General features: G+C 44.9%; 1 long non-coding RNA gene across 1 annotated transcript; it reads right to left on the bottom strand.

Moving 5' to 3' along the window:
• Window positions 1–159: 159 nt before the first annotated feature.
• LOC138503874 (uncharacterized) lies at window positions 160–6568 on the bottom strand. The gene is made up of 2 exons (XR_011279726.1): window positions 6121–6568; window positions 160–5124 (listed from the first exon to the last, which is right to left on the bottom strand). It is a non-coding gene; the product is annotated as an uncharacterized lncRNA (long non-coding RNA).
• Between the last annotated feature and the right edge of the window lie 19173 nt (window positions 6569–25741).

Below are 25741 nucleotides of genomic sequence, written 5' to 3'. Positions count from 1 at the left end.
AACCATCAGTGTAATCCACCTCAGAGTTGAGGGAACTGTTTGACATTTAATAGAAGGGGGTTTCCGGTGGGAATCAGTATTGCACAGGGAGGCTCACAGCATCCTCCTCCCTCTCCCAGATGAAAAAGACAGCATAAAACCAGACACAAAACACACTCGTAAATACAAAAAAATCCTTTATTTATAAAAATCTATGTTGCATAAAATAGTTAAATCTTCTTATCAAAAGCTGCATATATACAGAAACATGAACAAGTGCACTGTCAGGCAGGGAGAACACATCCATATAGATGTGGAAAAGCGATGGGAAAACAACCCCAAAGGTTTGTACAGCCTATAGGCATTAGCTGAGGAATCCCTACAATAAACCCTTAACTAAACAATCACCATTCCTGATATCCAGACATAAACGAAACAGAAGGAGCCATTTGCATGCAGTGTCCATGGAGCTATAGTGGGGATCCAACATGGCCCCCAAGCCAGCCAGCTCCCTGCGGGAACAATAGAGAAACAGTGATTCCACTTGTAGAAGAGTGTCAAAAAGCATACCTGAGTTAGACTAATAAGCGTGCACTTCCTTGTTTGTCTTGCGCCAATTGCAAAAAATAAGTTACTGGAATGGGTGCAACAGGGTTGCTATATAATAGGACATTGGTTGCTTAAAGTGTTCCTACAAAAATATGCATTTGTTTTAAGTTGCAAATAGCACTGTGAGAATCTCAATTCTTGACACAAGCGTTGCAGAGACTCAAACACATGAACAAGGCAGGAGCAGCGGGATATAATAGCACTTAATGAATGTTCACGTTGTCAGTTGGATCAGCCTCACCAGGATGAACAGCTCAGCGGGCCAGGCAAGCATGCAAACCTGCAATGTTAATGTTATGCGTGCATGGAGCCGGCGCTCAGCCCACTGAGCTACAGATACTGATTGCCACTCCCACTCCTCCTACTCATCTGGAAATGTCCTCAAAGCCTGATCAGGGTGGCCAGGCTAGAACACATAAATATTATCTGCCTGAATGATCTGGCCTCAGGCCAAATTCAAACCGGTGAGAACACAGAGATGACGAACATTCGAGAAGGGGGAATTCCACGCAAACACTCAAGCTCACACCAAGACTGTAAGCCAAGCACATGATACTGCCTGATGGAGCAGCACCGCCACACTTAACTTCACTGTGCAATTGGGATGGGGAGGGGGAGGAGTGGCGTATTGCAGAGCAATCCTTTTGTGGGTGGGTGCATGAGTCACCATAACAGGGTTCACCCTTTTGAAATTGAAACCGGTGAGCAATCTGTACAGTTCCTTTATCCACATAAGACTCTGGTCTTTGTTAGCACAGAGCATGTCCAGTGAATCCGGCAGGCGCAGACACGTATCTGCTGCTGCACCTTGCTCTTACTATGCTCGGGCTGGAAATACCACTTGAAGCCAGAACAGGTACAATTCAGCCAATGCTCGAACACAATCCCACAGAAACTACACATCCCAGCCAGGCAAATACGCAGAGGGCAAGGTGCAGAACGAACATGAGCTACTTACGAATCCCCTCCACATTTAGCCATACAGAAGAGAACAAACTGAGATCAGCAATTCTAGACATCCACTTAAAAGTCATGAAGCGATTATGAAAAGGCACTCAGTAGGAATCAGAACCATGGCCATCAGGCACACAGATTAACGCAGGGTTCACAGACCCATAATATGGTAATGTATAAATCTCCAAATCCCTGGTGAGCCAAGCAGAATAATGAACCTGCACGGGCTGAAAACGATGATTCTGAACTTGCTGAAAATCCGTTTACAGTGTACAAGGCTAAACACTACAAGCCCCGATGGAAATATCTTAAGAGAGTGGACAGAGCACTCCCCAAAAGATAATTGGTCTCCATAATGGACAGAGGCATTGATTTATATTATACCGCTGGTATGTCAGCAAGAGCTGTACCGTCGTATACACTCGGTGAAGGCGCTTGCATGTGTCCTTGGTCCATAACTCAGGATATAGGCCTTTTGTGACTATTATGTTAGTGAGCAGAAGGAAAAAAATGGTAGAAATCGTTATGTGGCATAGACCACCTCATCTGGCATCCCAAAAATGGTGGTGAGGGTGTGGAATATCCTGGGCCTTCTCCTCATAGTGTTTAGTTCACGCGTAAGTGCGACCAATGCCTGTGTTGGAGTGGCGCTTAATACTTTGCACCTTCTCCAGTTGGCAGTAAGTTTGAAGGACTTTGGCTTCTGCGAGACAGCGCTATATGTTTTGTGTAAATTAGGTTTGTTTTGCACTTTGATGGGCTTGTTTGGGAGTTTGCCCAGTGCATCCCCACCCACGCTCATGTCGCTCCCGTCACTCCCATTTTCCACAATTGTATAGAGCTTGATGCATATTCCACCCCCCAGTCCTTGCATTGGCCCTACCCTTGCACTAGCGGTGTGGAGCACAATATCCTTAGCTAGGGCATAATGTACATTCTGTGACTAGCATTCAGACTTTTTGCGCCACGCAAAGTGCACTTTTTCAGTGCACAGTCACTTTGTGCAGAGAAAAAGGTTTTGTAAATAAGGCACATGGTCTATCCAACTGGTGACCCAGTCAATGATGCCTTCCCTTTTGGACAATGAGAATCTTCTCGCTGCATACATTCATCCTCTTTCTCTATGGTTCTGCTAGCTTGATGCATCCAAATAGTCTGTGATCCGATTGTTCTATATCAAAAATATTATTACCATTCAGTGAAAATGGCGAGACCAATAATTTGTCAAATCTGATCACCCCTGTGAGATTTGTTGGAACAGTTTTTCTCCAAAGAATATATTGGCAGTGATCTTCCAAGAACTTGTGTGAGGGGTGGCGCACCCTGCCCTTTTAAGGCAAGCTTAGCAAAATGCCCAGTTTTGTTCAGATATATATGGTGTACATGCTTTCCAAAGGTACTCGTAAATCACATATATATGTGTGTACACCTTCAGAGCGTCTAGAGAATGGAGTTTGCTGTAGGGTAAGCATGTGAGGGTTCAGGCGTTTCTGCAAGGTTTGAAATTGCTGGGAGCCATTTAGCTGCTGGATATAGCCTAGTAGAGCCGCTACCAGGAGATACTTTTGACTCCCAAGCCAATCGGTGCCATTTGAACACATGTATGATATTAACTGTATCCATTTTGAAATGTGCATAAAGGAGCCTGAGGAGACATTTAGAAGACATGTAAAGCATCATGGATCATATATAACAGACACTATGAATCTAATGTCAAGAGTTATATCTGGTTCAGTATGTACCAACTCCACAGAGATAGGTCCTGCTTACTGGGCGATGGAGCTGCTTTTAGTTCGTGCTCATCAAATCTTTACTTTGATCCCCCTTTCTGGCAGAGCATGCATAGGAAAGATGGGGTCTGGGCTGCTGGACTAGGTTATGGCGTAAATACGGATACTGGCGTTGTGCAATGTATGGGTCACACTATTACTGCACAGTACATAGTAAGCCTTAGACTGAGCTTGTACCTTTGAGAAGATCAATGTTTCAGGGAATTTAAATGCACCATCAGGAATCCGAGTGTTGGAGATGTCACCCGTGCTCAAAGCTATACAAGCACATACCATTTGAACTCTTCGCAATTAGGGCCCACAAGTCTATCATGCTTCCCTATTGTTGTGTATCTGTAAAACATCGCTCAGGAGGACTTGGGACAATTGTTATAGCATGCTTTGCTCATGCGAGAAAGGGGCAGCACCACATCATAGCAATAATGTGTCCTTTATGTGGCAACAAGAGCAACCTTGGAGTAGTGCAATAAACCAGTACAGTAATAACATCCTCTTTGTCTGCCCAGAGTCCCACTAACTTCCTTCATTAAGGCACCCCTCGTTTTTGACAGGAACCTTAACTTTCAAATAAATTCAGCTGGACAAGCAACTGAATAGCCAGTGCACTTAGTGGCTTGAGACATATTTTTCATTCAACATACCCCTTTACATGCCACCCCCACCCTCCTCCCAAAATCTACAGCCTTCATGCACCTTTTCTGTATTTCTCCTTCCCTAGAGGTAATTACAACATGTCAGCTGGTCTAATTATAGCAAACAAACGAAACAGTAGCAGTCTGCACAACACTTCTGGCAGAAGCTGTAGGCCCTGCCTCTTCTTTGACCGTTAGAGTCATTTAAATAAAATGGCAATACAGTGTATCACGTTTTAAAAAACTTCAAGCATCTGCTCTTGAGAACTGTAGTGATGGTTATTGTTAGCCAATTCAGTCCCACAGGTCGTGATTAACCAAGGGTCCAAATCTAGTCAAGCAGAATACACTGTCCACAGTGACACTTGTTCAGAGAAACCGGTGATCCCTGAGAGGGTTTCTCCAACTCCAGCTAGTCATTGCTGCCTCAAGTGGAGTGATTGGGTTAGCTTATATGGTGTAAAATGGCGTCACCTAAACACATTTCCGGTCCAGGCTACTTTTGGTACCCCGTCCAACTCTGCTTGCAATCACAAAGAACGCAGTCTAGGCCACCAGGCAGAAGCGCCAACTACAGCAACTCACAAGACGAGGAAGAGGCATGCGACAGTACTGCCAACATAACAGGTTGCATGAAGGCTTCGGTATTCTTTGTTTTCCAGTGGTCGGGCAACTGGTAGCAGTGTCACATGCAGTAGGTCACAGCATGGGTTTAATTTTAGGGGGGGCAAGAGTGTTTGTCCCCCCCAACTTTCGGGGCACACCATTTTGCCCCCATTCATTTGGCTGGGGCAACTTTCCTTTAGATGTGATGTCCCCCCCCAACATTTTCAGCAAAGTTACTCCAATGGGTCACAGCATGTAAAGGAGGCAATATGCAGGCATTTCTTGGACCGCAGGCGTCTCGGAGCATTGTCACACATAGCATGCCATGGGATGCTTGGAAAGGTCGTGTACATTCCAGGTTGGCACCGACGGCAGTGCCACCTGTGTGTGGATGAGAGAACGTGTGAGCGGTACTCTGTTCTTCTAGACTTTTGGGTACGTGTAGGTGGCCCGTAGCATGATGTACTGTTCTTCTGCACTGTCCTCCTATCTTCACGAGAGCCTGACATTTGATGAATTGTGGGTCTGCGGGAGTCTGGTTGTTCCCACTGCGGCTGTAAAAGTAAACACGCATACGGTTAAGATATTGCAAGGCACGCCACGCAGGCAAATCATCAACAGTATTTTGCAGCACTGAGGGGGCTTCAGAGTTATACACGTGCGGCCCATCCCAGAAGGACAATGCAAAACGTTCATAGCCAATGTGTGACCACTTCTGCACTTGGCTGTTTGCGAGCCGAGCGGCTTCATTTGCAATGCAAATGACCTGATCGATTTCTCGTGAAGGTTTGCCACCCAGCGCCCCGGATTCGAAGGCAGGGCGGCGCACTTCTGGTGGGGTCATTTGCAATGCAAATGTGAACTCTGCAGCCCGAGCCTGTGATATGATGGCCGTGATGGTCGGTTGGGCGGGCGAAGGAAGTGGTGAAATATTCTTATGGGACGGAGGCCCGCTTACAATGTACAAGCAGGTTCTATGAACATAGAGGCATATTAAATGCATGCATAGCTCTTAACGTTTTGTCACCCCACTGCGGGTGAACACACCGATTTTGCTTTTGGCGGGTGAAAGCCCATTAATTTACATGAAAGGGATCTTGGCGGGTGAGAGAGATGCTTTCTGGGCGGGTGACAGCCGCCAAAAGCGTGAGTTGAGAGCTATGTGCATGCGCACTAAACTATCTCGCCTGGGGCAGTAATTCTACACTGCTTGCACTAAGTATGTATGTCAGTGTGAGTGGGGGCGGGAGGGGGTGTTTAATGGGGTGACGACGCTGCAATGAGAAGGGGATCGGGTCGCGCACACGCATGCACATATGTTCCGTTTCTAGAGAGAATGCATTGCACACACGTGAGGAGTTATTAGGCACGCGTGGACCGGCGGCGTGGTGCTAGACGGCACACTGCCCTAACCTGCGAGTTTGTAGGAGGCGATGTTAGGGACCTCCGGCGATTCGCTGCACACCCGAAGAGAGGGTTCCTAGAAGACAGAGAATGCGTGCACAGAGCAGTGGACGGGAAAGTGGGCATCCACCCAAGGGCGCGCTTACCTATTCCCTCAGTAGTTGTAAAACCAGTCCCTGAAGGTGCCCTGGGGCTCCTCCGCCTCCCGCTCTTCTCGCCCGGATTCAGAACTGCTCTCGCCCTCCTCCATCTCGGACCCGAAACTGTCCTCGGCCCCCCGCAGTAGCTCCTGGAGGCCCCGAATGTAGTTTAGGGCGGCGCGCAGGGTCTGCACTTTGCTAAGTCGGCGGGGAGCGCCCTCTTCGCCCCGCGGCGGCACGTGCTGCCGCAGCGCCTGGAAGCCCAGGTTCACCTGCCGCACGCGTTGCCGCTCTCGCTCATTGCGCCTGGAACAGGCGGGGGCGCCGGGTAGGCCGGGGCGGCTGCAGCGAAGCGGCGAGGAATGCTGCATGGTTTCAGCCAGGGATATCCGGGACCCAAATTCTAACGCGAGGAATGAACAAAAGTAACCACGGCCCGTTTAAATAATTCCACCTGTTGTAGCCCACCCACAGCCAGCCACGCGCCGCCGGCCAATCACAGGCGGGCCTATTCTGTGCCACGCGACCGTCTTCCAATGGCAGAGCCCCTCGCGTGGCACCGCCTATAGCGAGGGCACGCGCCAACCTCTTTACACCCACTTCCATGACGGCTGGAGAGCTCCCCCTGGCGTGTGTTTATCTCTTCCGCGTCACGTGTCCCAGGCGTGCGTGTGCGGGGGGAAAGCAGGGGGCGGGGGAAGCATGTGGTTAAAATCCAGCCTTTCCTCTTTTTTTATTTTTTTAAATTGCTGTTTACCACTTGTTATTGTTAAAGACTGCGAACATTCTTTCCTAAAGCTAGCACCCGCATGCGCTACGTTGCCTTCATCTCCCCACTTTTCAAGATTTTTTACAGCAGAAATTATAATTTTAAGGCACATTATCACCGCTTGTCACCATCTAATTTAGGGCAATTTACCAAAAACTTTAATGTGCTTATGTGTCATATTTTCCCATCGTTTATAAACTTGGCACTTTATTGATAGCTGAGCCATACATGCCAACATTTGGAGCCCCCAGGTGGGAGATTTTGTCTCGAAAAGAGGGAGAAGTCAATTTTCCCATTGGAGTGCATTGGGGTTATTATTTTTTTTTAGAAAATAACCTTTTTGAATGAAAAATCTGGAGTCTCCCACATAAATCGGGAGGGTCAGCAGGTATACTGATCTTAATACTTCTACGCAATATTATTTAAAGTCCTACACGCTATCATCAAATGCACTTTTTCTATGACAAGCCTTATAACTACATCAACACTCTTTGGTGTTTATGCCGACCTCTAAAATACTTGCATAGTGCCCTGGCATAATGGGCATTTAGATGGCAGGGGAATGCAGGTGCACGCATCAAGCTCCAGGACTGATGTGCTCTTCAGGGCTGGGGCGGTTGTAGGATTTGCGGGGCCAAGTGCAGCAAGTCAATTTGCATGGAATGACAAAACAGGAAGTGAGGGTTACTTGCCGGCAAACATAGTTCTTCATAATTTGAATACTGCCCCAGACTTGGAAACCAGGAATTTACCCAGGTTGTCATTTTCCCAGTGCAGATGCTTACACACAAGACATACTTTCCTTTTTTTTTTTAAAGAAACACAATTCTTTTTAGGTTTACTAATTGTAACCCGGGTTATTTTACCATGGCCTGGCAGATAGGCACCTGTCGTCGTCTCAGCATTGGCAAGCTGGTGCTGAATGCATTACCATGGTAAAGTAGAACAGAAAATTAACTGCAAGCAGATTCTCAACATGCGCATATCACAGCCAAATGACTTTGTTGTAGCAGTGACTGCTCAGAGGACTACTCCCCTACCTTTCCTTCCCTCACAGAACCCTCACAAGACTTGATTACGCAAACAGCCTTTACCTAGGAATGCCAGAAAGACTCACCAAGAAACTCAAAAGGGTTCAAAATACTGCAGCCAGGATCCTATTAATACTAAACAGAAGAGATCACATCACTGCAGCACTGAAAAGCCTACAGTGGTTACCAGTAAAAAAGCACATCAAATTAAAAGCACTCCGTATCAGCCACAAAGCCTTGAACAGACAAGGGGATGAATTCCTCCAAGACAAGATTAGCCAGTATCGCCCCAAGAAGAGAACGAAGATCCAGCAAAGACCTACAAATAGAGACAAAACACTACGAAAAAAGAAAATTCGCCATAAAAGCGTTCTCATGTTTAATTGTCAACATCTGGAACACCACACCCAAAGAAATTAAACCACAGAAGACAATACCACCTTCAGGAAACAGCTCAAAACCTGGCTATTCAACAGACAATGACAACAATAACACCACAGACAAACCACTAGAGTGGAGACAAGATGGGCCAAAGAACCACAACCAAGAACAGGGATGGATACCATCAAGCGGCAAAGAGCCGTGCCAGAGGCTCCAAAAAACCATCCGACTTACTAACCTATTCTCCCCATCCTGCTTCTCCAACATAACTGATGCCATACCTTGCATTGGGCTAGCCACACTACTCATAAACAAACCAAGAATCAATTTTATGTTCCATAAACATGTTCCATGTTCATAGTCTATAAAACCATCAACAACGCAACTACACACCAAGACACAGGATAATCTTACAGCTACGGCCACCCATGGCTCTGGATCCTTTATGTACACTGTCTAACCAGTGCACTCAACCAAACCGACCACAATCGCACACAAAACACTAACACACACCAGAGGCACTGAATCTTACCCATACGGTTATAACACACGTGGCTTCCTGCACAAACTCCCACATGCAAAACAACACTCAGACTCCAGTTCCTCCTGGTTCTGAACTTATCCGCTCACCCTATCCTCACTAACCTCTCCATCCCCCTCTCTTACAGAGCCACACAAGTGCCTGGAGACGGCCCTGGTGGTAGCGGTGCGTGGTATAAATCAACATAACATAACAAAACAGCAGTAGAGGCCTGCATTGCACAAAATGTTCACATTGCAGTGCAATTTCACACCCGCATTTACATCAGTGCAACATTTGTCACAGTGACCCTACCCACAGTCATTTCAAAGGGGCCTCTAATATATCAGGTAAATCCAAGCAGAATCGGCCCCTAAAGGCTGGCCCAATGCAGTCCCTACTGAAACCCCTACTGCCTCTTCAATTCTAGGTACAGCAAAGAGCATGAAGCCCAGAAAGAAAAGAAACCTATGTTTACAGCATACAGGGCCATCCAAACGATTGAAGCCTGAACAGAAATCAGATGTGGCCTCTGATAGGGAGCTTTCTGTATGCTGGGGTGTTATAGAATAAAATGTGCGCACCATTTATTACAACACATAGGAAACAAGGTTTGCCGAATAGATAACTGGCATTTCAATATGCAGATTTCGGGGGAGTCCTAAAATCCAGTGATTGGAAGACTTGCAGTTGAAAGCTGTTGCATTGACCTGGTCTGCTCTCCAAACAAGCAGAGTTCCATTTGAAAATCAAGAGGGTGTTGAGAGGTTCGATTTTAACAAGTCGGCCAATCTGTTTCCGAGATGATGGTTGAGATTCAAAGCCTGTGACAGACAGCCAAGCTGGGCAAATCAGATGCACCCTCGGCTACAATGAGTGGGTGGTAAACGACCTGGGGACGTGGCTGATAACTTATTTTTATTGTTTTTCTCTTTCTGGAGCATGGGCGTCTGTGCAAGTGCTCAGAGTTCAATGAGCACACAAACACGGCTCATGCGGCAGCCTGCAAGTTGCTGCAACAGAGGGATTCAACGGCACCCTCTGCGCGGGGAGCCAATGAGCAGCGCAGGGCCAAGTGCAGCCACACGTGCTGCACACGCCCCATGCCGGCCCTGCTTCAGGGGATGGAAACGAATACCTACAAGGTCTGTGTCTGAAGCATTGTGGGCTTATAGACCACCAATATTTTGATCTTCCATTACTTTACATTCTAGGGCCAGTAGTTTCCAGTTTTGCATTAGAAATTCACTTGTAGAACAGGATGTTTTTTTTCTTGTGTGATGTGAGCTAGTGTCTTGTACTTTATATTTAGCTTAATTTGCACCTTTAAATGCAAGTCAGACTAGATTGGTGGATTTACTTATTTTCAAAGAAATATCATTACATCAATCTTTTCTAAAGAGCATCCCAATTTGTCTGTCAGTGATGATTAATGATTGGGACCCCTCTTTCACCACCAAACACTTGCAGCACAAGAGCTCCCACATATCCTATGTGAATTGGAGTAACTTAGTTTTATCTTTGATGTTACTCACAATTAAAGTTTTGAAACCTTTTTATTGGACTAACTGAAGATACTATGCAGAGATGGAACAACAGATTAGCTTTACAAGTCCCACAGACTTCTTCATCAGATGGGGCAAAGTGAAATTTTAAGTAAAACAGAAAAATGCCATAGTGCAGTACATTTTCAAAACAAAGAAAAAAAGGAGCAGTTTAAACTTAATTAGCTGAAGGAACTGAGCTTTGGAGCCATTTGGCCAACAAGCATGCAGTGGATGGGATGCAGAATACCTCTGACACCAAATAATCGAACCAACTCAGGAAGATGGCAAAATATTTCAGTTTTAATATCAATTATCTAAAACAGGGAGTTACAAAGGACATCTACGGACGTCGCACAAGCTTTCTCGTACATTTCATAAAAAAATCAATACTTTATACTAAAAAATCATCATATGTGACGTCATACTACGTGGCAAATAAGAAAAACCTAAGAGAGTCTGTAATACGTTCAAAGGGAACATCTAAATGTACTTTCTATAAGGGGTTGGGTTGTGATATGGTCTCTACTATCAGGCAGACAACTTGTGCCCTCCACTAGTGCAAGTCATCTTCAACACTATTAAGTACACGGTATACCATTGGCTCTCAGCCTATAAGACCCTTCATTATACGGCCCTCTACAATTGGTTGGCAAGCTCGTGCCAGTCTTGAACATTCGGTTCACTTAGCAGCACGTAAGCTCATACCCAGGTGCTAGGAGGTGGACATGACTTCACCACCCCACCCAATTATCCCAACAACTCTCATGTAGGGTATTTTGTGTAGATTTGGGACCTGGTGGTATTTCCTTACCAACAAAAATAATGTTAATTTGGCAATGACTACTCCTTGCATTTAGATTGGGTTTGGCCTTATTTCCTTTCAGGGGACATTCCTTATTTCAGTATACAGAATGAATTGATGGTATACATTTTGTTGGTGGTATTTTGGTGAGCATAATTTTCTGTTTTATTTGTAGCCCCAATATACAAAACCCCTTCTTTTTGCTTAGACTGTTCGTGTGATCACTAGAGGCCTTGGTCCTGCATTCATAGATACCACAATTTTCACATATAGGATTCTCAAACCCCTGTGGTATTATCACTAATTTATTTACATTAGTGAGATTATGTTTCCATAGGCCTCTTTTTGCTGATTCATGTACGCTCAGCAAGAACTATTGTATAATATTCCACTCAGAAAACACACACACATACACTGAGTGGAATCACGCATACAGCTATTTATAATTGCTAATGACATTGCTTCATCTGTATAGGAAACATGGCACATGTATTATTTGAACATCTTTCCCTTTTTTGCAGGATATTATTTTAGATGCACCAAAGAAAAATAGAAGCAAAAACACCCTTACACAGACTGAGTGTTATAACAATTTCATTTCAAAATAATACATTACCATTTTGGTGAAACAGTCCTTTCTGAAATAAACAGAAGAGAAACAAATGCAATAATACAACGAATTTCACTTTACATTTGCAACAAGAAAAAGAAAAGTTACATCAATAGGACAGCATTTGCATTGCAACATTATAACGTGGCAGTTAAACACAGGAATTCCCTATTGCTATCTTTCCTGCCTGAGAAACACTTCATCCACGCGGCACACCCTCAATTTTCTTTTGATAATTACCAGCCATTTGTAGCTCTCCCACACGCAAACTCCCTTTGCTGGTTGCCTCCGTGGAATGACCCAGGGTTGCCCTCGCAAGCTTGCAATTTGAAGGGCACGGCGAAAACACACAGTTTTGAAGCCTGCGCCAAGTGAGACCAGAAGTACCCAGTCTCTGAAGGTCAGCAGCCCGATTCCTCACAGCATTTGTAAAGGCGATCTCTTCACCGCAGCTCAGCAAATGTCATCTCAACTTAATTCTGTCAGAGCTCATCCAGCAAACCTCTGTTACATCCCCCAGGCTTCCGTAGCCTGTCTTCAGATATACTTCCCTCCAATCATATTAACAGAAAGTGTATTAGGTTGCAACCCTGTTTCACTAACAATGGGATCTTCATACTGTAATAACTGTTTCTGTTTGATTTCCTGTTGCCTTTCCGTCCTTCACATTTCAGCGCAGCCAGAGAAAATTAGAGAAAAATGCACGTTTAAACTGAATCTCAGAACATGTCTTTCCTGCCTCCTTTTTCTACATGGAGAGCACATTATAATGTTATTTAGTTAGCCCTGGGGTTAGTATTTGTTAATTAAGTTAGTCAATTAGATAGCTAATGTGGTCTCCTGTGAATGAGGCTATTCAAATAAGAAAGAGAAAAAAAAAATTGTATTATGCTTTTAAATCTGTAACCTGTCTCCATTTGCATACCCATATGTTACACTGGCGACATATGGCTGGCTATATGTGTGCCACATTATAGCAAAAATGTGATCCCATGCAGTGGCGCTGTACTTCAAAACACAATAAATTATACTACACTCATCACCCATGCCTTCTGCCATGACCATTGTCTTTGAACTTGGCCTTGTAATGTATTCTCATCTCTGGGAACATATGGGAGTGTGACAGACAGTTACACTCGCTATCATAGCACGCGCTATCATAGTTCTAGTACTACATGCCAAACTCTATTTTCATCCTTGACTCACATGACACAAGACCACAATTTGGTCCATTTTGCAGTAATTAAATGTCTTAAATGAATAAAACTTGATATGCATGGTGTTCTTTCTTTGCACCTTAACAAGGAATGATTCAGCTTCTCACATTTTACTGTCTTGAGAATAGATAACCGCCATGGCTTGCTTCAAATTTGCTACCAGGCCAAACAGCTTCACCATTCAAATCCGCGATCTCAGCTAATTTCTTGCTGTGACACAGCTCTCAATCCTTCTTTCTTTGTGGGTCTGAGCTTACTAAATTCGTGACACCAATGTCCAGTTTCTATACAAAGGCGGCTTTGCCTGCAGTCTATTCACTACGTATAGCCAGCTTCTAAGGTCATTTCGTCTATGTGCCTTTCTGAATCTGTAGTTATTTAATAGTTTGCATTCTCTTCAGTGCGTCACACAGGCACAATCTTCTATTCTCATATGAAAGTTTACTCAATTCTTAACTTCGTCATCTATTTCGATAAAGTCTATACATTCGCTTTAACCGGTCTTCTTCAGTGCATCACCTCTCGTCTCTTATGACGTCACTAGCTCCTCTTTCATGCTTTCTCCTATTCCTTCGGGGAGTTCCTCCATCAGATTGTCATCTCTCCGAGCATACATCTGGTATGGTTTTCTCAGTGGATACCTTTTCTCGAATATTTGTTGTGGTATGGTCACAACTACTGGTGTCCAGCATGACACAATCTCAGGTTCCCTTTGTTCCCTCAGGTGCTACAATGCTGGCCTCTATGTATTTTCTGACTTCTTCATCAGTCAACTCCTTTGGTCTCAACCCTGATTCGATATTGATCATGATCTTCATTCCTACTGCTTTCTTTGCTGTATTTTTACACTGGGCAATTATTATCTTGATTGTTCAAAATCCGAACATCACCATGATCAATAATGCTCCAAGGAACGTGAAGATGTTTGCCATCCATTGCGGAATCCATGAGAATATAAAGGCAAAACAACTGTCATCTGCAATGTCTTCTGTCTCGTCTTCCATCTTGGTATGCAGGTTCGTCAGCAACGTTATGGCCTCTGTCAAGGTCCCATTCTCGTCATCGTGAGAAGGTGTGAATGTGCAACATGATGGCCCGATTTTGATGCAAACTCTTCCTTCCATTACTGTGATCATGTCAAGGACATATCTGTTCTGGAGGGTCTTCAATCCTATGGCACTCAGCTCTTCTTTGATAGCATTAAATCCCTTTATGGTGGTGTTGATCGTCTGCAGAAGCTCCCATCTGGTAATCTGCAATCATTAACATTGGCCATCATCTGGATCACAGGCATGAAGATAGTTGTAAATCTCGAAGCAGTCTTGCTGAACAATCTATGCTTATAAGGAATAGCCTCATATGCATCTATTGATTTGGCTGAGAAGTACTTTTCCCTTTTGGTCTGATTTAGAAACTCAAGCAATCTTTTCTTTCTCAAATGGGAATCTACCTTTGGACATTCTCCATTGTTCAGGTCACTCTGAGGAATCACTAATGCTGGAACATGGATAAGCGCCAAGGAAAACGTTCCTCACCAATCCTTGGGCAGCTTCATGTAGGCCCTATGCCCACAAGCCCAATATTGATGCCCGCTCCCATTCTGGAAATGTCAACTGTAGTTTTTGCAGCCTATGTTATCTCCCACACGCTTCTTTCTTTCTCTTCAGAAGCGCAGTGTTGCATTCGCCAGTGGAATCACAATCATTGGACCTGATTCATCTTCTACCTATGTCAAAAGTTTGGCATGCTAGGCCCATGACTTCAAGCATGCATTGTTTACTCTTTGTACTTCTTGCACATATTCTGGCTCCAGTAGATGAGCTGCACAGGACATCAACCCTTCCTTCCATCCTTTCTTGGACTTCACTCGTCCATAGACTAAGACTTGAGTAAGTTCCCAGCATCCAGGAGATCCAGATATTTCTGTCAGATCAGGGAAGTTCATTTTCTTCATCTCTTCTATGACAACCGCATCCTGTCCTGTCCTGGGATACATGAGCATTTTGCTCTTCCATGCAGGTTCCTTTTCCATCTGTGTAGTCTTGATATAATCATCCTGGAATGGAAACAACCATTTCGATCTCCATCGCAAAGTGGCCCGACTTCCTTGGAATTGTCCTGCATGCTGCAAGGTGAACAAGGCATCTGGCAATGTGTTCTGGAACTTCTCTATAAATTAAAGTTTGTGCGGCATTCATGGCATAGGGTATGAGTGTGCAGACGTAACAACACTCCTTAGGCATTCTCTCTCCTACACATGGCATGTGCTGATACCACATGTTGTGACCCAAATGTGCTGCATTGTCTATGTAAGTATTTATCCCCTCATTATCCTCCTCTGTACTTCTCTTTCGTCTCCCAAACATAAGGGTTGCAACATATGGAAACAGTTCTAAAGCAGAAAGGAAGGTGGGCCCTAGGATTGGAACCATCCTTGCTAAACTCTGTCTATTTTCTTGATGCCCTTATGGTTGGTGCAAGGTCATAGGATGGTTTTAGAGGTGAAGATCACAATTCCTTATTGATAGGGGGGATTTCCTGTATACCTCGCAATTTTGTTTTTTTTGAAAAAGTAGATTTTCCACGCTGTTTGCATTTAGTTAAAAATGTGGGTTTTATTAATCAATTCTATTGTGGGCTCATGGGCCCATTTGTGGTCATACGACACGTGTTTTGACCTCGTGGGTCTTAATCAAGGTTGTTCGTGGTTGTTTCTGTTCCATCTGGGTTCCTTTCTCTGATTTGGGTGGGTCCTGTGTGTCACAGCTGGGCTCTTGATGGGCCCTGTTTAACGGTCTAGTGGGCGCTGATGCGTCCTCGGTCTGTGGGTTAGTTCTAAAGCAGCTCTCCTATTTGGGGACATCATGAAAGTTTCTCTCTCAGTGTATTCTGATTCTTATTCTGTGCATTCTGAAACCCACCTGGATTATTTTGGAATCCATCTCATCCTCCTCTATAGCCCATACCTCTGCCCGGTGGTACGAACCCATATCCACCTTCATCCATCAGGTGCTGATTAAATTCCTGTGATGAACCTACTGTTTACTGCATTCCCAATCCTTCTCCACTCGTCAATACCGCCCCTTCTATGGCATACTTCAACAATTTCTTCAGAACTAACTTGACTTCCTCGATTTTCCTAGCCTCATCTTTCTTCTTATTTTTTCTCTTGTAACAGCCGACAGTGATGTACTATCATCAACTGTATCTAAGGCCATGGTTTTACTTCCATCCCCACATGTTTCTTCATTTTTCTCTGTACTAGCTCAGGCAACTCCTGACATAAAATATGGAATAATGCCACCGTTTTTTTCCCACGGCTCCCTCGTTTCAAGTTGGCACCACTCTTGAATATCCTAAATGTAAGTAATAGGGTCTTCATCTTCCTTCATCTTACATGTCATAATTGCACCCATATCTGATGTGTCAGGATATTGTACCCTGGGAACCCTCCAAACATCTGCTCTGCAGTTATTAAACAGTGCTCCGTCATGCACTGTATTCTGCTCTGTCACACCCTAGTATCCTGCTCTCCTCCATATGTCATCAGCTCTCTCCCCAAGAATAGCTGCCAGGAGACCCTTAATGTCCCCTATGGCCAATGTATTTCCTCCTGTCATTTTCGTATATCCATTTCCCAGTACCGGAAGTCAAGCTTGGGAGCTTGAACCTTAAATTATCCTTGTCCATCTCCGGCCATGGAATATACTGTTGTAGTGCTCCTCCTTTTTCCAATAAGGGAAACTGTGTAATGCCCAACCCGCAGTTGGCTCCCATTGACAACCTATCCATAGCAGGGACGATTGTCCTTGACCACCTCCAAGATGATAACGATCTTAATCTGCTCACATATGGCGGCAATTCTCCCTTCTCACTATACGAACGTCCTCAAGGACGCTATGGGTACGCTATGGAATCTGGTGTTCTATCCTCAGGGTGTTCCAAATCCGACCATCTCACTACTTTGTCTAACTGCAGGCTTTCTTCGGAGGTGCACACACTCCCCCCTCCTGCTTCGAGGTTCGACTCTTTGTCCTCAGCTGACATTTCTTGTCCCCAAGAAGCATGACTATCCTCCCCTTCACCCTGTTCTAAGTTCAGTCTGCTTAAGGATAATGTTCTATGCTCAAGACGTAACAGATTTTCTTCTTCACTTCATAGCTGAAATGCTAGGGATTGATCCCTCCTCCCTCGACTTCCATAGTTACTACATTCCTTTTATTCTGGATAAGCATCATCAATTCTATATCTGATTCTTCCTATATCAAAATGTTCTTCTTCCGATACTACTCTAGAAGCTCCTGACATTGCTTTGCTTCTTTATCGGAAGGAACTCTTCTGTTCTATCCCATCATATTGCTGGACTTGGCCCTGCTGGCTCCTTTTGAATAAGGCTAGACTCAAAATCCTGCTGCCTCCTTCTTCGTTCTAGCTCTTCATCTAATTCCCTTCATTTTCTCACCTCCCTTCTAATTCTGTCGTTCTTCTCTCCTTACTCCTGCCCTCTTTCCTCGTCCTCTCTTCTCCTCTGTATTCTTTTATACCTTAATTTCTGCACTTCCCCCTCTTCTCTCTTCCTTTCTCTTCTATCCCTGTCATCTATCGCTCTCTGCTTATTGTCATACTGTCTTTGCTCTTCTGCCCTTTCTTCCTTTTTCTCTTGCTCCTTCTGCTCTCATCACTCCCTGCTCTTTCTTTTACGTTCATCTTCTTTCAATCTCTTCTCCCGTTCTTTATCCCTTCTATCTTGTTCGTGCTTGTCTTCCCTTTGCCTAACTTCCTCGAGGCTTTTACCATCTTGTTTAAGTAATATCTGTGCTCCCATCCATTTGTTCTGCAGGGGTGTTTCCTCGTCAGCCTTATCCTTCTCTCCTTTCCATCTCTTGATCTATCTTTCTATTTCTGTCGACACATTCGACTGCTCACTCTTTTCTTCTTTGCCTTGTATGATCTTAGAGATCTCCTCTCTTCTCTTATTCTCCTCTGGACTATCATGGCTGCTATAAGCGGGAGGCTCGCATATTGGATTACTATACTCTGCAGCCGCTTTCAGTTCCTTTAAAGGGTACAACCCTATTCCTTCCGTTCTAATGCCTTTCTCTTCAGGCAAGGCAAGGGGAGTTTAAGGCTCAACACCTTCCTCCTTTCATTGAATAAGCTTCGATTCCTCAGGTGGCGGATCCTCTCTCTCTTCCTGGTACATTTTCCAGAGCTCTAAAATAGCTATCTAATTTCTTCCCTGTGTACGCAGCGTGCAAGTATGTGGTCACATGTTGCAATACTGCTTTTGACAGGGATCCACCTTGTGGCCACAGCATGGACATTTTATCTGCCGTGCCTTTCACCCATTCCGCACTATACTGTTTGAGCTTGGGCATGTGCTTTGGCAGTGTCTTGCATAACTGCATAAGAGGAGTGTCTCCCATGGTGACAAGTCTCAATTAACTGTCAATACTTACCAGATTTGTTAAACAACCTTTAAATCACTTTCTTCCCAACACCTCAAAATAACAAATATGAGCACGCACCATCAATCGCCGCTCAAGCCTCTAGTTTCTCAATTATCTATCTCTACCTCTGGATTGGTACCAACCTCTTCAAAAAAGGGATTTACTTATTACTTCTCAATTCTTTTTTCAATAACTTCACAACTTTTACCGCTTCTTCAATATTTCTACTCATCAAACAAACAGACAGAGTAGTCGACTTTACACATTTAAATAAATACTGTGATCACTCTTGTTTTTTTCCCTCTCCTCTATTTCAATACCCTGTATATGGTTTAAGACGTCACCTTACATGAACCTGTTCATGCGTTTTATATTTCTCTCTACTCCCACTGGAGTTTGAGGCACCTTCTTCCATAGCTCCCTTGAGCCATGTCTCTCTAGACGCTATCTCTATCTTTACACAATATTTCCTGTGACTCAAAAATGATCACAAACCCATCCCCTTAATTTGCCATTCTCCTTAGTCTACTCACCATTCGTTTGTCAATCGACTCAAGGCCTTTTGTATAATCTCCTCCTAGAACCAACCACTTTGCCTTCCGTCCGCAGAACGCCCGTGGAAACCGAGCAGGGATTTCGTCAAAGGGGGACCTGCCCACCGTCTCTACTGTACTTGCAAGTTTTCTGTTTGGCCGCTCTCCACAGGAAACCCTGCGATATTCCAGCTAAATGGTGGAGGATGTCCAATCGTCCGAAGCTCTGAAGCCAGGGGCGCTGACTACACGGGTGCTTCGCGTCCGGGGCACCCACCGGGAGAATACATTTGGTGCTCAGCCACCCCCGGCACAGAGAGATGATGATAGAAGTATGTCCCTGGTTTCTGCAGAGTTTTAGGGACGTTGTTGCATTTTCTGTACACTTCTGCTTCTGCGCATAGCACAGGCATTCTGTAGCTGTCTCTGCTTCCTTATCTGTTACTTCCCAAACCGTGTAAAAATGTCCATTGTTGTTCAGTGAGGAGTGTGCGTGTTAGAAGGTTTCCATGGTGCTAGCAAGTGCATGCTTTTGTATCTTGCATCCCGCCAGAGAAGTGGTGTACCTGTGGGTTTTATTTCCTAGAATTTACGCAAATACTCTGAATAAAAAAAGAATGAGGAGTAACAGATTAGCAGGTGTCTACCCCTTGCACAGATGTGTCGATGTGCTCGTTCGCAGCGCGTGCCACCCTAAGGAAGGAACTCTACTATTGACCTGGAAAGGGCTTTTAAGATGCACAGATGTTATTATATGGTTAATATTAGCCTTAAATGGACTGAGGTAGGGGGTGTTTCGCCTTGGACCATCACCTCAATCAATAATGGCTCTCCCTAGGTGTTTCTAAAGCTATTAACACAAGGTGGTAGTAACAATACATATTTTTGAGTGTATCCATTTATTGGATATTTGTAAGGCGCCTATACAACAAATGGTGTTTCAATGCGCCACAAGACACAAAAGGGGGGTAAGGGAGAAAGATAACAATAACGGTCCTGCTAGGCCTTGTGACATTCGGATTGTGCAAGTGCAGTAACAAGAAGGGAGAGGGGGCGGGGGACAGTGCTGGTATGCACCAACTGCAAAGTGCTAGGGTGGGAAGGGGAGTGCAGGGCAAAGAGGAGAGAGAGTACAAGTGAAAAAAGGAGGGCCACAGGGGCTTGGTGCGTGCTAAGGGGAGGACAGGTGGACAAGTGCCAGTGATTGCATTTGGACCCTCACCCCCTTCACCCCATACAAAGTTCGAGGAAGGGGGTGGACTGGCCAGGGGTTGGTGGGGCTTGTGCCCTGTAGAACTCGGACGGAAAGCAGGATGCCAGTCACTGCAGCAGATGGGGCATTAGCAAGGGAGAGTGAGAGGGAAAGAAGTGAAAAGGAGGGTCTTGAGGAGCTTCTGGAACTTAAGGTGATTCAGCTGAAGCCTGAGGAGGGCTAGGAGACCATTCCAGAGGAAGGCTCCTGTGGAGAGGAGAGATCTACCCCCACTCACTGCTTAGAGAAATGTCTTATCTGCAGAGAGTTAAAGCTAGAAGACAGGAGGGCTCTAGTAGAGAGGGAGAGAGAGTTGGATGTTGCGGGATCCCAGGCCCCCAAAAGCCTTGTGGATGATGCAGAGGGTCTTAAACTTTATCCTAGGAGCAACCGGGACCCAGTGGTGAGATTTTGGGTCTGGAGAGATGCGGTCCCTGGGCTTGAGGGCAAGGATAAGTCTCGCAATCCTATTCTGGATTAGTTGAAGGGGGCGAAGGGAGGATAAAGGAAGATTGAGGAACAGGCTGTTGCAGTAGCCCAGCCTGCAGAGGACCAGAGCTCTGAAGACATTGAGTGTGAGGAATTAGACCATCTACACAGTGGGTGTGTGCTCACCTGTGCTTTTTTAACATTTTACATGACATGGACTGGTGGTAGATCAACCTCCGGAATATGTGTGGGGCTAATCTGCATACATTTTCCTTTGCTCACCGCATGACATACACATAGACCTGTGCACTCTGGGTGGACACAGCCTAAATGCGTCATCCCTCTGTCATATTTTGATGGAATATGACAGCCAAAGTACATAAAGGCATCTCAGAAAGGGGAAGGCAAAACCTTCCTCCTGCCATGGTCAGCCTAATTAAGTAACAAAGGCTCCATGGATCTGCCCTTTCCTTTGTTAGCTGCTGCTGGCAACTTCACATACTAATCAGAGTTAATTCAAACAAGCCCATGGGAGGCCTGGTCGCAGCACTAACAAAGGACAGGAAAACAACAACAACCTTTGATATGCATTGTGTCATCCTGAAGCCAGCTCCTGCCTCTCGGTATCAAGGGCAGTGACCTGTCATGTCTGGTTCTATGTATTTACAGTAGTCATCCCCACAGGGGCACCACATTCAAATGGTACGAGTATGTGGATTGATGGAGACCGAAAGTCTGTTCTTGCCACAGCTTCAAGGGAGACCTGCCGCTTTAAACAGGAACCACAGAGAGACCAATTAACCAGAGAGACCCTTTGATCCACAACAGACAGGAAGATGGGTGGGACTTAGTATTACATGCCCCTCTTTTGGGCAGATCATCTGACGACTTTGCAAGGAGTAGCTAGTAGAACTCAGAATTGGACCCTGGCTGAAGGTACAGTCTGCCTTATAGCTTCCACCATTGAAGACAGGCCAGGACCTCCAAAAGTAAATTAAGATCCTTCCCCTAAACATCTCTCAGGGAACAGAGGGAGATACTGAATCCAGAGGACCCTACAGAAGCTCCAGAACCAGTACCCAGCCAGCACACAGCTTGCCCTGCTAGGCTCTGCAGCAAGCGTCCTAGGTGGGAAGTGCCAGAGAGTCACTGAACCAAACTAAAGACAAGGCAGCTGCCTGCAACACTCTCCTCAGATTTGGTCCGTTCACCTTAAAGGACGACACAAGCCCAGTGAAGAAGTTAGGAGGAGTGCATCGACAAGCATCTACCGACGTCCGCCTTAAAGGACATTTTATAGCCAGTCGAGTCTCTCGAGCTGCAACTGACTGCACAGCTGACTGTTGTTACGCTACAGTTGCAAGCGCCGTCCGAGATGCCTTGAGCAGTGATTCAGACCTGCCAACCAGCAATGAGACAATTATCCCTGACCCTGAGCCGCTGTGTAGGCGACCCTGCAGCTGTCCATCCAACCTTGCTCGCTGAACAGCCTGCCGCCAGACACCCGCAGCTGTCTCCCATCTTGACTTTAGCATCTGCAGAACATGCTAGCCAATGTTTCCACTGTTCAGCGCCCCTCTCTTTTACCAAGTTGGTGACTAAGTACAAATGTGGTGATATCTCTGGCAGTGATGTCCCTTCCTTCTATCTGGGCACCCCCCCGGAAATTCATAAGTTGGCTCCCCTGTCTGGAGCTAAACTAGTTTTGATCATTTAACCATCCGCAGTGCTACCACGTGAGCTTTAGAGCCCTTTGCGTAACACGCATGCAGTGGATGGGAAGCAGAATAACTCTGACACCATATAATCGAACCAACTTAGGAAGATGGCAAAGTATTTCTGTTTTAATATCAATTATCTAAAACAGGGAGTTACAACGGACATCTATGGACGTCGCAGTAGCTTTTTCATACATTTCATAAAAAATCACACCTTTATACTAAAAATTCATCATATGTGACATCATACTACGTGGCAAATGAGAAAAACCTAAGAGAGTCTGTAATGCATTCAAAGGGAACATCTAAATATACTTTCTATAAGGGGTTGGGTTGTGATAGGGTCTCTACTATCAGGTGGACAACTTGTGCCCTCCTCTAGTGCAAGTCATATTCAACACTATTAAGTACACAGTATTCCATTGGCTCTCAAACTATAAGGCACTTCGTTATATGGCCCTCTACAATTGGTTGGCACGCTCGTGCCTGTCTGGAACATTCAGTTTACTTAGCAGCATGTAAGCTCATACCCAGGTGCTAGGAGGTGGACATAACTTTGCCTCCCACCCAATTAGCCCAATGTCTCTCATCACCCATGCATTCTGCCATGAAGATTGTCTTTGAACTTGGCCTTGTAATTTATTCTCATCTCTGGGAATCTAAGGGACTGTGAGCATGCACTATCATAGTTCTATACTGCATGCCAAACTCTATTTTCATCCTTGGCTCAAGTGACACAAGACTACAATTTGGTCCATTTTGCAGTAATTAAATGTCTTAAAGGAATAAAACATGGCACACATGGTATTCTTTCTTTGCACCTTAACAAGGAATGATTCAGCTTCTCACATTTTACTGCCATAAGAATAGATAACCGGATTTGGCTTGCTTCAACTTTGATACCAGGCCAAACAGCTTCACCATTCAAATCCGTGATCTCAGCTAACTTGCTGCAACACAGCTCTCAGTCCTTCTTTTTCCGTGGGTCTGAGCTTCCTAAATTCATGACACTGATGTCCAGTTTCTATATAATGGCTGCTTCGCCTGCAGTCTATTCACTATGTATAGCCAGCTTCTAAGATCAATTAGTCTACCTGCGTTGCAGCATCTGTACAGTTATTGAATAGTTTGCATTCCCTTCAGTGTGTCCGTCACACACGCCACAATCTTCTTTTCTCATATGAAAGTTTACTCAATTCTTAACTTCGTCATCAGTTTCGATAAGGTTCATACATTCTCTTCAACCGGTCTTCTTCAGTGCGTCACTTCTCGCCTCTTGTGACATCACTAGCTCCTCTTTCTCATATTCCTTCGGGGAGTTCCTCCATCAGATTGTCATCTCTCCGAACATACATCTGGTATGGTTTTCTCAGTGGATAACCTTTCTCGAATATTCCCCGTAATACGGTCACACCTGCTGGAGTCAAGCATGGCGCAATCTCAGGCTCCCAACATACCAGAAGCAGGGGGGTGAGACTTACTTCAGAGGCATTCAGCTGCCCCTCTACAGAACTGTATGCATAGAATGTGGGTTTGGAATTACTGTCTTGTCTAAAGTACCATAAAAACCCCTAGAAGCAGGGATCACATAACAGTGTAAAAATCTTTTCACATGTAACTGTTATATTAGGCCCAGGCAGACCTAAAATGAGCCGCTGTAGTTTCCTAAAATGACAGGTGTTATTTTAAAAGGCGCATTGAAGTGAAGGTTTTAAAAGCACATACTTGGAAGACAGATTCAATATTGAATTGTCCTTATGCATAGTCAAAAATTTGTGTTGCATTTTCTATGCAGTGTCAGGACATTGGAGTGATTTCAATGTAGCTTAGGGTTTCATTGCTGTACACATTTATAGCTGATAGTTGCATTTAGAAAACAAACAATACAAAATAATATTCACATGTGACTGTTAAGGTAGGTCCAGGTGGTCTTAAAATGGGCCTTGTACTTTACTAAAATGAGCATGTTACCTAAAAGGTGTATTGAAGTTCAATCTTTAAAAACATAATTAGAAAATGTCAACCCACTGGTGTTTCTGTTTTGTGGTTCAAGATGGTGTACCTATGTACGTGCATATTTTCACGCATCTCCTTGCTGCTCTCACATACATGTTTTCCAAGTGTTGAGGTGACCACAAAATCCCAAATAGGCCCAGAGGAATCGGTATCAGTCCAAACCAGACTCAATGATGGCGTAGACAAAGTGCACAGCAAAATCCAGCTTTATTCACATCAAGACAAAGCCGGGAAAGCATACAAGCATTAAAATCTCATCGCTCTCGACATGCCTATCAAAATAAATTGGTAAGTACTACAAATGATATGTCATCAATGATGTCAGAATACAAACTTATGGGGACTGGGGATTGGTTAGTGGGTGTGGCTACATATAGATTGCATATGGGTTAAGCAATTCATTGGGTTACATGTATCTGATGGCTCCACATGGAACCACCCCTGTATTGATAAAGGTTAAACCACATCACAGGGTTTGAAATTGAGATTTGATGAGCAGGAGCTAAAACCAGCTCCTGGGTGTCGAGCATTACCCGGCAGGAAGGAGCTACCGGAGATGCTCCTTTAACCTTTTTTCCATTTTGTATGAACCATTGTGTTTATGTAACACATTTTTATTAGCATTTTTACCAAAACAGTAACCACAACACCCAGAGATATCCCACAACATATGCGTCTAGTAGGTATTCCTTTCCAGGAACCTTCTCCTGTTCCATGGTGAAGCGTTGACAGTCGTTTATGTTCAGTGGCCACTTGAGGGAGGGACGAATCCCCGCCGACTCCCCTGCTCCTTAGCCCTCCCACCACCCTCCTTCATTCCCATCACTCTAGTCTGGCAGAGATTCCCTCATGGCGGTTTTAGATCATTGGCCGTCGATAGGTCATTCAACAGTTGGGTCCAGTGTGTCTAGTCTATCGTCACCCTTTCCCCTTTCGTTTCGGTTTCTGCACCCGGCAGTATTGCCAGTTCCACCATACCCCACCTATGGACATCCGCCCTCCACATAGCAATTCACCGGACCCTGCTGGCATTTCTGCGCTATGGCCACCCAGTGTTTGGCAAGTGCCAACAAAAATCAGACCATCCTATTTAGTGTTTTATGTTTTTGCACACATTCCCTGGGTTCATTCCAACTTGGTCCCCATCAGATCGCTCACCCCTTTAACAACCATATCCCAATACTCTGTTATTACTCCGCACTCCCACATCATGTGCCAGAATCCCACCAGGCCTCTGCCGCACCTGGGACATTCATCCGACAGTTCTTTAGTCATTGCCCGCAGCCTGACTGGGGTCACATATGTCCTGTGAAGGATGTTAAACTGGACCAATTAGAAGCGGCCATTGTGTG

Source organism: Ambystoma mexicanum, chromosome 11 (genome assembly GCF_040938575.1).
Source record: "Ambystoma mexicanum isolate Mex_15411 chromosome 11, UKY_AmexF1_1, whole genome shotgun sequence".
Taxonomy (NCBI): Eukaryota; Metazoa; Chordata; class Amphibia; order Caudata; family Ambystomatidae; genus Ambystoma; species Ambystoma mexicanum.
Note: the sequence above shows the minus strand (reverse complement) of the source record. Positions and strands in the feature narration are given on the sequence as shown.